Below are 14,761 nucleotides of genomic sequence, written 5' to 3' on the forward strand. Positions count from 1 at the left end.
AAAATCAAATTAAAAATAAATAATAAAACATGTATTTTTCCATCTTGCAGTTCATTCATATCAGTTTATATATATATATATATATATATATATATATATATATATATATATATATATATATATATATATATATATATATTTGTATATATATATATATATATATATATATATATATATATATATATAAATATTTTGCTCACAGATCATTATTAACATTCTGTATATAATTCAATTTTATTTTCTCTCCCCTTTTTTATTATTTTTATTTTTAGCTGAAAAGACGTAAAGGCAGTCAGCCCAGTGGTGTTTCTGGAGAGGGATTCCTTCAGAAATGGAGAAGACAGAAAGCTGCGGAGGCAGATATTTGCAGCAGTAAGTCTGTGATAGTTTGTCTCTTTTATCAAAAATTCCTGCTGTTATAATTTGTACAGCATTTGTTGTTTCTTAAACTGTTGCACTGTCCAAATACCCACACTTGCCATCTTTTCACTTGACCACTTGATTACTTATTTGAAGTCTTTCCTGCATTTGGCCTAGTGTTCGAGTGAGCATGATGACCACGAGTGTGTGTCGAACTTTTCATGACCTGATGACTGTGTTTCCCAATCCTGATCCTGGAGAACCCCAGCACTGCACGGTTTTGGCGTCTCTCTTATCTGACAAACACACTTTTGAGGTCTTGGAGTCTTCACTGATGAGCTGATGAGTTGAATCAGGTGTGTTTGATCAGGGAGACATCTCAAATGTGCAGTGTTGGGGTTCTCCAGGACCAGGATTGGGAGCCACTGCCTTATGGGACACTTATGTGTTTAAAGAGATTTTTAATATCTAATTATCAATATTTCACATACTGTACTAAACACATCACAGTCTTAATAATCCAGTTTAACACTTGTATGATATTGTACAAGCCCCAGGACGGTCTCATCTGACACTATCAAAATAATTCATATGACTATAGCTTGCTATTAATTACTTGCTTTCAATAATGGATTCATTTAACATTTAATTTTACAGCATCTTTACAGAGGTGTAATGTACAAGCTGCACGTAATTAATAATATGTCCTTCCTTCTGTCTTACAGGATTTTTTCCAGATAATGCTGTTCTTCTTTTTCAGGTCTAAAATATCGAGCTCAACAGCTATTTTAAGAGCCAACCCTCACAAACCTTCCTAAAACCTAAAAGAGCTATTACTGAGTCTCAGCGAATCTTGCCATGATCAGCTCTTCCCAGGTACATTTGTTTACTCCAAAAATGCTCTGGTCTGAATCTTACTTTAAATTAACTTAATTATGTTTAATGAGCAATATTAATTGCACAGAGAGTAAGTAGAGATTATCTTGTTTCACAGAAGAGAAGGAAGACCAAGGAAATGATTTGCTCAGGATGAGGAATGAAGATGGCCATCTTGTGCTCAAACAAACAGAAGTCCTCTGGTATGTGTGTGTTGAAGCAATGTTATACAACATTTTATGATGATCTCTCACAGAACTGGTCATGTCAGCCTTGATTTCGTTTTATACTATTACAATTACAGCATGTTAGCAAAGTGTGACTGGACATTTTTAATATTATGTTTTTAAAAACACACCACCTGTTTTATTAGCAGACAAGTGTCATGAAATTGGTTTAGTTGATATAAACACCAATTGACATTATTTCATTGTTTTGTAAATGTTATGTTATTAATTGTGAATTGATAGTTGATTGGTTTGAAGCCAGGCCTTACACTGCACAGACTAAAACACGTTTGTGAGAGAAGTCAGGAACTTTGGAGAAAGATTCTAGAGGAAAAAAACACATTTACTGCAACATTAGATCAGTTCTAGAGTCTCTAAGAACTACACATGCTAATGCAGTCTCATGAGCAAGACCTTTGCTTCTGTAACTTTTTCTTAATTCTTGGAGAATGACATTTATTGCAGTATTTTTATTTGTACAGATGATCTCATCAGCCAAATGAGAGGTTTTGACCAAGTGATGCTCTTGAAAGGAGTGGATGTGGTAAATTGTCTTCAGAGAAAAAGCTTCTCAAAAGGTCTCAAAACAGCTTGAAGAATGGTAAGTGTACAGTACTACAAGGGTCATAGTTGCTCACCCTGCTAAAACCACACAGAACATAAGCTGCGCTCTCTGTCCATTAAACAACTTCTTCTGCATTGTTTGTTTCACTTTGACCAGGTCTGGGATGTTAGGACTGAGAGATCCTCTGGCTGAGAACAAGCTACACCTCATCAGTGCTGGACATCAACCACAAACTGTTTCCAGACACGAGAGAAGAAGAACACGATGGGGAGATGAAACCAGTTTAGATGTGATGATGGGAATCATTATTTTCTGGAACAGTATCTCATGTCTTATATGTATCACATGATCTGTATCACAGTTGACTGGATGGGACTGTGTGACTTTTAAGGACATTTCATCACTCATCTGTGTGAACTGATTTATATATGAGGTTAATGTATCTTTGATGATAATTATTTTCATTGAATCTTATTTGTCTTGATGCTACTTTATCAACTTTATAGTCTATGCTTCAATAAAATGAAAATGGTGAATATTGTGTTCTGAAGATTCTTGGTAAATACATCATTTTACTAGGTAGGCTCATATGTGTTTATTTGAGACTTGGAAAAACGACATATTAATTATTGGGATTATTTTTTTATTTAAGACATAAACATTTTTGATCGGATTAATAACATCTGGGACATCAGTACACCAGAAAGTATTTTTTTATATTTTAGTAACAAATATGCACATTTTTTGTGAAATACAGGGAGTTACAAGATTAATTATTCTGCATTACAATATGGTTCCATGGGCTTTATTGTTACAAAAACTTGAGGGATAACTGAGAATGTAGCGGGAATGATCAACGTGGATCTTGTACTGCATTAAAACCAAGAGCACGCACATTACTGATGTCCAGCACCTGAGGAGCAAGATACGGGGGTGAGGAGGACATTTTTACACTGATTTCGGCTAATTAGTTATATATAATGCTAATATATATATATATATATATATATATATATATATATATATATATATATATATAAATTAATATTCTTAGCACTGCATGAATTTGTCCTTGTGTAATAGTGAAGTATCACAATGTGTATACATTGTCCTTGATTACTGCTTTACAGTGGGGAATAGATAATGGCAAGTTGTTGCAGGTTCATCCATTATATTTCTTGCCATTTACTTCAAAAATCAAAGAAATAATCTATTATTTTCATTATTAAATCATTTCTTTCTAATTTTTCCATGTTTCATCAGATGGCCTCACAATGTCCTGTCAAAAGGTATAATAGCCATGATGAATAGAATAGAAAACAGAGGACTGTGAAAACTGTCAGATATAAATGTGACTCAGCTCAGTTTGTTGTTCATGATGAGGAGAATACATATATGTAGGTTTTACTGCCCTGCTACCCCCAGGGGCCCAGTAGCACCCCCCGGAAGAGCCCAAAACTGTACATTTCAAATGGCTGTAAATCAGAGTCCAATTAACATATCAAAGAGAAAATGGGCAGGATTATTACTTATGCTATGCTGATAAAATAATGTTGAGCTCAGTTTTCAGAAATAAATGGAAAGCTGACATAAAGGCATTTTAAATATTGCTCACTGTAAAATACCACATTTCAGCCTGCCTCTCAAATATATCATAGAGGTTTGCACAATAAACATATTTAGATATCCAGTTTTCCTTAAAATAAATAATTTATTTAGTTTCGTTAATAAAAAGTTTTAAACTACATTACCCACAAGCCTCCGTCGTTCTATCTATAGAAAGGCAACACTAGGGGGCTGTTTTTGTAGTTCATTGAAGTTATGCTTAGGGTTAGGATTAGGATCTCGCTAAAGATGTCATTTTTCTCAAGATAGCAACACTTCATTGTTGACTTAATATATTACTAATGTGATGATAGGAGCAAAACATACTTTTTAACATGATGCGCTGTTTAATATGGGTTAAAAGATAGTCCAACCACAGACTGTCCTGAAAAGTCATAGCCAATGGCATCTAAGCTGAGCAGCAGCGTCACACTTCCTTATCCATGTATGACAGATGTCTTTCGTTGGGGAGCTCCAAGATGGCGCCGTGGATAGTAGTGTTTTTCTAAGCTGAGAAACAAATTGGGTATTTCTCACAAATGGTCGTATACATTCCGTAAAGTTGCTAGCTACTATTGATAGATTGTTAATAGTTGCCGAGATTGAATAAATATTGAAGTTGGAGTGCTGCATCAAAACTAAACTTAATTAAGAAATCATCAGGTTTACTGCACATTTCAGAAAAATGGCTGAGGATCTTGGCGCAGAGATGGAGGTTGATACTATAAAAGAGAAGAGAAGTTTTAACGAAACTCACTCGTATGCATGTAAAGTGAAAAGCGGAGGAAGTTGTGAGTCTTGTCCGAACACACCAAGCAAAAATCAACCTCCCAAAAGACATAAAAATGTCGTTGACTCCTCTTCCAAACAAACTGAACTTTCTTTGAATGACGTGCAGGAAAATATTATCCGAATTCTCTCTGAGAAAATCAATGAGCGATCCGACCAGCTAGAAAGAATGGTTAAAGAGAATTCTTCCAACATTGAAGCTTTGGGCAAATCTCTCACCTCAGTGCATGATGATGTGATGGTCCTGCAGAAAGAAAACGAAATGCTGAAAAATGCGAATGCTCTTCTGGAAAAAAAGGTGAAGGAAATGAACACAAAAATTAATGATCAGGAACGCTACAGCCGCAGATGGTGCCTGCGTTTGTATGGGCTGTCCGAACAAACTAATGAAAACGTGAAAACGAGAGTCATGGAAGTTTGCAAAGCAGTGGTTTCGGACGGGGATAAACGGGTGGTAGCAGATGGTTTGGATGTGGCACATCGGCTTGGTAGGCTTAAAAATTCGGATGATGGCAGAAGAGTGAAACCAAGACCAGTGATCATAAGATTCGTTTCCCGTACAGCCAGAGATTTAATCTGGAAAAACTCAAAAAACAACGAGTGTCTAACTACCAAGGGGCTGCGATTTAAGGAGGACTTGACAGCTTTTGACGTGGAAGCACGGAATCGTCTTTGGCCGACTGTGGAGAGAGCAAGGAAAGAAGGCAGAAATGCATACTTCAGCGGAGCGAGGGCTTTCGTAGACGGGAAAGAGATTAGTCTTGAAGGAGGCAACGGTCCTACATAGGCTTATGGTCGTCTTGTTGTAGTCTGCACAATTGGCGGTGTTTTGCAAGACATGTTAATCTTTGTTTGGGAAAAGAAGAAAAGAAAATAAGAAATGTATACTTTTGGAACTGAATGCTCATTACTTTTTACTTTCCCTAATGTTTGCAACTTTAAAAATAGTAATAGCTACTTTTGTCGAACTTTTGTGAGGATCCCATTATGTAAAAGTCTAGAGTTTAGGTTTATTTTACTCTTGTGGTTCTTAATTAATCGTTGAACGTTTATGTCTCTTTCTTTATTTTCTATCAATGCCAGAGGTATTCGTGATCTTTTGAAGAGAAAAGCTTTATTTTTGTATTGCAAAGGGAAAAATGTAGATTTTTGTTTAATTCAGGAAACGCACGCATGTTCTTCAGATGCTGTGTTTTGGAAAAATCAGTGGGGAAAAGAGATTTGGTTGTCATTTGGCAGTAACCGCTCAGCGGGGGTCGCTATTTTACAAGATAAATTTACAGGGCAAATAGTAAACTACGAAAAAGATGACTGTGGTAGATGGATATTGCTTGTGTTAAATAAGGATAACGAACATTTTGTAGTAGTCAATTGTTATGCCACCAATAACAAAGTAAACAACGGAATACTTTTTTCACATATTGAATCTAGGATTCAGCATTTTATTTCCCTTTATCCTTCAGCCCAAGTTATTTGGGGAGGAGATTTCAATACTGTGTTTAATGAAACCATTGATAGATGGCCTCCTAAAACTAGAACAGGCCCTTCTAGTGAATTGGAAAATGTATGTTTAAGATTGGGTCTTATTGATGTGTGGCGAAGTAAAAATCCAGACAAGGAAGAATATACATGGAGTAATAAGGACTCGTCTCTTCATTCTCGTATTGACTATTGGTTAGTGTCTAATGATTTAACTAATAATGTGACCTCTGTATTGATAGAACCTTGCATAATGACAGATCATAAAGGAATTTTTATAAAAAATAAATATGGTACAAGACAAATTAGTTAAAAATCATGGCAGCTATTGGAAATTAAATAACAAATTGCTTGAAAATGAATGTTTAAAGGAAAAAATTAAAAGTATTATTGAAAAATATAGAAAAATTGCAGAGTTAGAAAAATCATATGGAAAGTATTGGGAATTAATGAAGTTTGATATTAGAAAGGCATTTATTAATCAAGGAAAATTAGAAACAAAGAATAATAATATTAAGGAAAAATCTATAATTGAGGATATTTTTAATTTGTGTAAAAAGAAGAAGGAACTGTTAACTGATTGTGAGTTACAAAAATTAGATTTATTGCAAATTGAATTAGATAAGATCTATGAGGATAAAGCAAGAGGAGCATTTGTTAGAACTAGACTTAAATGGTTAGAAAAAGGGGAAAAAAATACAAAATATTTTTTTGGCCTTGAAAATAGAAACCATGATTTTGCCTCAATTTCTAAATTAATGATTAACAACAAATTAGTAGATAATTCTTCAGTTATTTCAAAATATGTTGCTCAGTTTTTTAGTAATTTGTATTCTCCTATATCAGCTACTTCAAATATGGATACCTTTTTAAATAATTTAGTGAGTGATACCAAAAAAATAGACCAGAACTTTCAGAATAATTGTGATAAAGAAATAAATAGTGAAGAGTTGAGAGAGTGCATTAACTTATTAAAGAATAACAAATCTCCAGGCAACGACGGGCTAACCAGTGAGTTTTATAAGACTTTTTCTAAAGAACTTTTACCTTTTTTATTGTTAGTATTTGTGGAAGCTATACAAAATGGAGAATTGCCTGCTTCATTAAAACAAGGAATTATAACATTGATTCCCAAACCTAAAAAAGACAAGTTATTTATTGAAAATTGGAGGCCTATTAGTTTATTAAATAATGATAGTAAATTGTATGCAATGATTTTTGCTAGAAGATTGAAGCAAGGTTTAGACAAAATAATTGATATAGAACAGTCTGGGTTTATGAAAGGCCGTCATATTAGGGATAATATTAGACTATTATTAGATATGATTGATTATAATAACTTTATCGAGGATGATAGTTTTATTTTATTTATTGATTTTTATAAAGCATTTGATACAGTGATTCATAATTTTATTTTCAAAGTTATTAAATGGTTTGGTTTTGGAGATATGTTTTTGAAAGCAGTCAAAACATTGTATAGTGGGTGTAATAGTTCTGTCAAACTTGCGCATGGCACCTCACAAAGATTTGATATTCATCGTGGCATTAGGCAAGGATGCCCTCTCTCTCCTTTTTTATTTTTGTTAGTTACTCAGGTTTTAGCATCGCATATAAAACGAAATCAGTTTAATGGTATCACAGCTTTAGGTGTACAATTCAAACTTAGCCAGTTTGCTGATGACACTGCAGTGTTTTTGAAAAACAAATTTGAAGTACCCAAAATAATAAGATACGTTGAGGAATTCACTGGTGTTTCAGGCCTTAAAATGAACTTAGATAAATCTGTATTATTTCCCCTTAAAGATTGCTCCTCTTCAGAAATAGAAAATATTCCAGTTAAACATAAATTAACATATTTAGGTGTAATAATTTGTAAAAATGAAAAACAAAGGAGTCAATTAAACTTTGAACCAATTATTGAAAAAACTAAAAAGAAATTTAATTTGTGGTTATTGAGGGACATTTCGATATTTGGGAGGGTTTTATTGTCAAAGGCGGAGGGTATATCTAGATCTGTTTATACGTCATTATCATTAGATGTGCCTCCCAAAATTATTAAAGATCTAGATCAGATTCTTTATAATTTTATTTGGAGGAAAAAACCACATTATTTAAAAAAGGAGGTAATTTGTAATCCTAAAGAGCAAGGCGGACTGGAGGTCTTAGATTATAATACTCTCAATGATACTTTTAAAATTAAATGGTTGATAGAGTTTATGAAAAATAGAGAAAGTCCTTGGAATGCATTTCCTAATTATATATTTAATACTCTTGGAGGCATAGACTTTTTGTTGAAATGTAATTTTTCTGTTGACAAAATTCCTGTTAAATTGGCCGGTTTTCACAGACAAGCCCTGTTAGCATGGCAATTGGTTTATAAGCACAATTTTTCACCCCACAGATATTTCATATGGAACAACAAAGACATATTATTCAAAAACAAATCTTTATTCTATCATACTTGGTTCAAGGAAGGTATACTTTTAGTAAGACAGTTAGTTAATTCCCATGGATACTTGTTATCGTATACTGAATTTCTTCAGAAATTCCAATTACCAGTTAAACCAAGAGAATTTGCGATTGTTTTTGATGCAATTCCAAAGAGTGTGATGTTACTTTTAAAAAACTGTAACTTAGAAGAAATCAGCATAGTTAATCCTTTTGGTAACATTTTCATTGAAAATACTGATGTTTTAAAGCAAAAGTGTAGCAATAAGATTATAAGAAATGCTCTTTGTTCTGTCTCCTTACCCGCAGCAAGATTTTTTTGGTCATCTTTGTTTGGTAATATCAATTGGGTTAAAGCGTGGAAACTGCCAAATAGGTTTTGTATCAATAACAAAATTAAGGAAGTGTCTTACAAAATACTCCATAGAATTTATCCTGCTAAGCATGTTTTGGAAAGATTTAAGCTTAATATTTCATATTCTTGTGAATTTTGTGGTCAAGAAAAAGAAACTATCTTACATCTTTTTTTTCATTGTATTTATTCAAGAATATTTTGGAAAGATTTGGAATTCTATATTAACAGAAAAATTGAAGGTATGATAGAAATTTGTATATTTGATGTAATTTTTTATACAGAAAACGAAAATTTGAATAGTAAAGAACAATATATTATACAATTGTTTATTTTGTTAGGAAAATTCCATATACATAAGAAAAAGTGGGCTCAATGTAAACCAAATTTTGTACATTTTATAAATGACTTTAAATTATATCTAAATCTCTTGGAACAAACCGAAAACAAAAAAGCACTGAAAACATGTAATGCTCTGAAATCATTGAAATGTATGTAACTTTTTCTCTCTCTCTTTTTCTCTCTCGCTCTCTTTTCTCTGGCAGCTAATGTTTATTTGATTATTTGAATATGTAATACCTCATGTTCTTATGGCATTGAATTAATAAAGCATAAAAAAAAAAAAAAAAAAAAAAAAAAAAAAAAAAAAAAGATGTCTTTCGTTTTTCGGCTGAAGGGATAGATTCGGTTAACAATAGATTAAGCTTGCTACTTATAAGATACTGTTTTATTAACGTCTTCACCTTCCTCCGTTGTTCAGCTTGACAAACATTGGGCAATATTGATGTGCACATGCCCAGCAGTCGCAGTTGTATCAAACAGATAGATTCCTCTCATTAAATATAAGACACATTTTTAAGATTTGTATTTTTTTTTTTTTTTGACCAAAGACAAATATATTTACTAATCAAATGACGTGCTTCTAAAATTTACATTGTATATTACATTGTGTTTTAAAGTTAAAATTGTTCACATTTGTGTTTCTGTGATTTACCATTCTCTACCATTTGAACCCTAGGAATAAAAACAGAAATTATAAATGAATGAATGAATGAATGAACAAATAAATACATAAAGCATAATAAACATGCATATTTTTGTAAGGATCTTCCATTATTTATTGATATGTCAAACTCATTTAAAGACAACATGCCCAAATTACTACACTGCATCCTCTGTCACCAAGCTCGTTTTTGCCACCATAAAGAATAAAAAGGCAGTTATGTTGTAAACATTAACTATTTTCAGTATGCAAATGAAAATGCTTTTATTAAAAAACAAAACAGTAAATACAGTATGTCTTTCAGAGAACACTGGAAAAAGATCAATTTTATTAAAAAAATTAAATTGACCAAAATGTTATACAACACAATGTAAATGTTTCAAACTCACAAAAAAAAACACCATGAAGACATGCATGTCAAGTGTGCAATATCATCTATAAAACTCAATCAGCACAGCATCAAATAAACACTGATTGTCTGAACAATGGAAGACAGAGAAAGTGTTCAGGAAAACAAACACCTGCTAGCTTTGACATAACATCATGAATTCACTTCATGACTGGAGCTAGGGGATGACTGTGTATGAATATCTCCTTTACTAAAACTCTTAATTAAAGTCTAAAAAGTTCACTGTATGAAGCTTGAAAAAGAGAACAAAATGCTTTATCAATACGAAAAATACTATTTTTAACTATTGTTTTCATCACTGGTTCTGTAATGTATTCATTATGAGCTTATAAATAAAACAAAGTTACATCTTCTGCAAAAATCAAACCACTGCAAAGTCTAATCACTGATCCAGGGACCATATCTGTGTGTGTGGGGGATAAAGAGTTAACGAGGTGAGTCCTTGTGCATGATGGAGCTACAGCGTTATCCTCAAACAATCCTGTAAAACAGAAATATTACATTACATTCAACTTATACATTACACTGTGTTTTGTTTAGACCATAAAAGCAGCCTCTGTAAAGATGCTGTAAAATTAAATGTTAAATGAATCCATTATTGAAAGCAAATAATTAATAGCAAGCTATAGTCATATGAATTCTTTTGATAGTGTCAGATGAGACCGTCCTGGGGCTTGTACAATATCATACAAGTGTTAAACTGGATTATTAAGACTGTGATGTGTTTAGTACAGTATGTGAAATATTGATAATTAGATATTAAAAATCTCTTTAAACACATAAGTGTCCCATAAGGCAGTGGCTCCCAATCCTGGTCCTGGAGAACCCCAACACTGCACATTTGAGATGTCTCCCTGATCAAACACACCTGATTCAACTCATCAGCTCATCAGTGAAGACTCCAAGACCTCAAAAGTGTGTTTGTCAGATAAGAGAGACGCCAAAACCGTGCAGTGCTGGGGTTCTCCAGGATCAGGATTGGGAAACACAGTCATCAGGTCATGAAAAGTTCGACACACACTCGTGGTCATCATGCTCACTCGAACACTAGGCCAAATACAGGAAAGACTTCAAATAAGTAATCAAGTGGTCAAGTGAAAAGATGGCAAGTGTGGGTATTTGGACAGTGCAACAGTTTAAGAAACAACAAATGCTGTACAAATTATAACAGCAGGAATTTTTGATAAAAGAGACAAACTATCACAGACTTACTGCTGCAAATATCTGCCTCCGCAGCTTTCTGTCTTCTCCATTTCTGAAGGAATCCCTCTCCAGAAACACCACTGGGCTGACTGCCTTTACGTCTTTTCAGCTAAAAATAAAAATAATAAAAAAGGGGAGAGAAAATAAAATTGAATTATATACAGAATGTTAATAATGATCTGTGAGCAAAATATTTATATATATATATATATATATATATATATATATATATATATATATATACAAAAATATATATATATATATATATATATATATATATATATATATATATATATATATATATATATATATATATATATATATATATAAACTGATATGAATGAACTGCAAGATGGAAAAATACATGTTTTATTATTTATTTTTAATTTGATTTTTTTTTTTTTTTTGGATTCACATTAAAAGGTATTAAAAGCATGGTACAGAACACATGATTACTGTGATATCTGTCATATAAAAGCACATAAAAACACTAACATTACAGTGATACAAACATAGCTGGTTTGGTGATTATTGTATTGTTGTATTGATTATTAATATATCATAGTAAAACTACAGTTACAGTTACTAATGATTTACTGTGTTTTAACTTCACATTTCATTTATTACTATTGTGTTGTGATTACCATGATTTTACTACAAATACAACTTACATCATTGATCCTGAAATTAATAATAATATAAAACGGATCGAAGGTCTATGGCACGTCACGTGACAGATAGAGTTTAATCACACTAATTAGCAGCTGTGTTCATTTATTTAAACGCAATGAAACTCAAAGACAGCCGCGGATGACCGATATAATACAGCGATTAAACATATGGCACTAATCTGATTAATAAAGAAGACAGAATACATTTGATAAAAGGCATTAAAAGAGCGTATATACGACTACTCACCCAAACTGTGGAACTGATAGCAAGTATCGCGCGATGTGTGCTGAATGAGACTTCTTGAACGTGATTTCATAGCGATAAACATCTCATGTCCTCGTGTCGAATTCTGACGCCAAAAGTTTCCCACTGAAAGCAATGAAGGTCGTAGTGCTTCGATAGTCGACGCCGAGAGTCACATTTGGCGTCATAAAAGTGACGCTAGGGGCGCTTGACCATGCTTCGGTTTTTGACGCCTTTGGAGTGAGAATGGGTTGAAAATATCCACACATATCTCCTATTTACTACTGTTCTTGAAATAGTATCCTCTCAGTGCATGTGTCATACTGTTCATAACGCTACATTTAACTGATATGCACTCCTAACCCCATGTACTGTACTGCAATGTGACATGATGGACTATGACACTCTCTTTACAATCAACAGAGCTGTCTGTTCTTTCCACTGATTGAGCTTTTACTGGGAAGAAAATGTGTGTAATTTCTAAGACATAATATCTTTTTCTTTCTTTCTTTCTTTCTTTCTTTCTTTCTTTCTTTCTTTCTTTCTTTCTTTCTTTCTTTCTTTCTAAGAATAAAACATAAAACATTTAATAAAACATTACTTTTAAAAAATGACAACAATTAAACATGAATTAAAATTTTATAAGAATAATTGTTTTGTAATATAAAAATGAGTTTCCTCAACATATCAATTTTTTTTACAGAAAAAAAACAAACTAAATATTTCATCATAATTTAAAAACATTGTTTTTTTTTAATTTATTTTAATAAAAAATATAAAAAAAATAAAATGTGCCAGCATAAATACTTTTGACTTTTTAGCCAAATAACTTTGCGGGGTGCCATATGGTATTGTTAAAAAAAAAAAATACAAATATAATTGCCATGATTATTACTAGAAAGACATGTCATTTGAATGATGTAATATTTTCATATTTTCTTAATATGAAAAATAATCTATAATTTAAAGTTAATATATATATATATAAGTCTATAATATAAAGTTCTGAAACTTACAGAATATATATATATTATATATATATATATATATATATATATATATATATATATGTATATATATATATATATATATATATATATATATATATATATATAGCATAATGACCCCTTATATATAAAAAGATCAAGGAAATTTTGTTTCTCAGTCATGACCATTTTATAGAGTCATTTAATTGATGGACAGCTGAATTTAATTTACTGTAGCCCACACACATTCTAGCATATGAGATTCTTCAGCACATCAGTAACACCCAAGAACACCCAGTTTCATTACTCCCCCACACATGCATATGTACCTGAGGAAGTTGTAACAGTGAATTTAAACAACATAAACTAGACATTATTATTAAATTAATTAAATTTATATATATACATATATTTAAACAACCTCTCAGGAATAAAATGAACCACAAAATGTCTTATTATAAGAAAATACATTGTTTTAGCAAACATCCAGTATGTTATTAATGTTGACTTAACTAGCAAAAAAACTTTGTAGGCTGTTCTATGAAATTGCAGAAAAATTACAATTTACGTACTGTATATCATTATTACATTATGTGACCCTGGGCCACAAAACCAGTCATAAGTAGCACAGGTATAGTCGTAGCAGTAGCCAACAATAATTGAGTGGGATAAATAATATGCTGCAAGGATCACAGTATCATTGTTTTGTCAGTAGATAATGTTTATTACAAGTAATAAAATCTGGGATTAAGAAAATGAAAATTTAAGATGTACTTGGTCACTGTTTCAATGTTAAGTGTATTATAATGTCCTGGTTTACATTATACAGTGACATGCAGGGTGGCCTATTGCATTAATATGTTTTATTGCCTCTTTCTTAACTTCTTGGTCATGTTAGCAATATTATAGTGATCTGCAGCCTAATGCAGATGAAATCCACTGCATTACAGAAACAGCCACTAGAAGCCAGCAGCTCAGAGCCTCTCCAGCCTCCTGTGATTTAAAGCCTGTACTGTATATGTGAGCACCCCTAAACACAGTGTCCATACAAAACAAGCAGTCTACAAGAAGTACACACAATGGAAACACATGTGTTTGAGGTTTAGTTGATTATAATGGGAGCGTTTTACCGTTGCAGTGTTGATAAGGTGTCATTTCCTTTTACATCTAATCAAATGAACACTGGATTAGAATAAATCGCTCAAAACGCTTTGCTGACAGAGGAAACGATCATGTACATTTAAAGAAACCCTCCTCCAAATATCTCTTGCTATTAGAACTCATTCCTGTTGGGGTCATTTTTAATTAACTGATGGATCATTCGTTTCCCACAGAAACCATTAAAAGGCCATTACAGCAAGCCAATGATTTCCTATATGAGCATCCAGCAATGGCTAGACTGATACCATACAGCTGCAAGTGACAGGGATATATCAGACTTATCATGTGGAAAAACATGGATTAGGCTCTGGACAGGTGGAATCACACACTTTATAAGACATTGAGCTCTGTCACTGCCGGAGATGAGAAATCCCCTGGGTTAT

At 32.5% G+C, this 14,761-nt stretch overlaps 2 long non-coding RNA genes across 3 annotated transcripts; one reads left to right on the forward strand and one right to left on the reverse strand.

Moving 5' to 3' along the window:
- The first annotated feature begins 224 nt into the window (after positions 1-224).
- On the forward strand, positions 225-2,564 carry LOC127965479 (uncharacterized). Of its 2 annotated transcripts, XR_008155312.1 has the most exons (5): positions 229-372; positions 1,121-1,236; positions 1,355-1,439; positions 1,946-2,064; positions 2,185-2,564. It is a non-coding gene; the product is annotated as an uncharacterized LOC127965479 (long non-coding RNA). The 2 variants fall into 2 exon arrangements; XR_008155311.1 differs by having other exon boundaries at positions 225-1,236.
- A 7,102-nt stretch (positions 2,565-9,666) lies between these two features.
- Positions 9,667-12,476, reverse strand: LOC127965475 (uncharacterized). The gene is made up of 3 exons (XR_008155310.1): positions 12,235-12,476; positions 11,326-11,425; positions 9,667-10,594 (listed from the first exon to the last, which is right to left on the reverse strand). It is a non-coding gene; the product is annotated as an uncharacterized LOC127965475 (long non-coding RNA).
- Between the last annotated feature and the right edge of the window lie 2,285 nt (positions 12,477-14,761).

This window comes from Carassius gibelio, chromosome B9 (assembly GCF_023724105.1).
Source record: "Carassius gibelio isolate Cgi1373 ecotype wild population from Czech Republic chromosome B9, carGib1.2-hapl.c, whole genome shotgun sequence".
Taxonomy (NCBI): Eukaryota; Metazoa; Chordata; class Actinopteri; order Cypriniformes; family Cyprinidae; genus Carassius; species Carassius gibelio.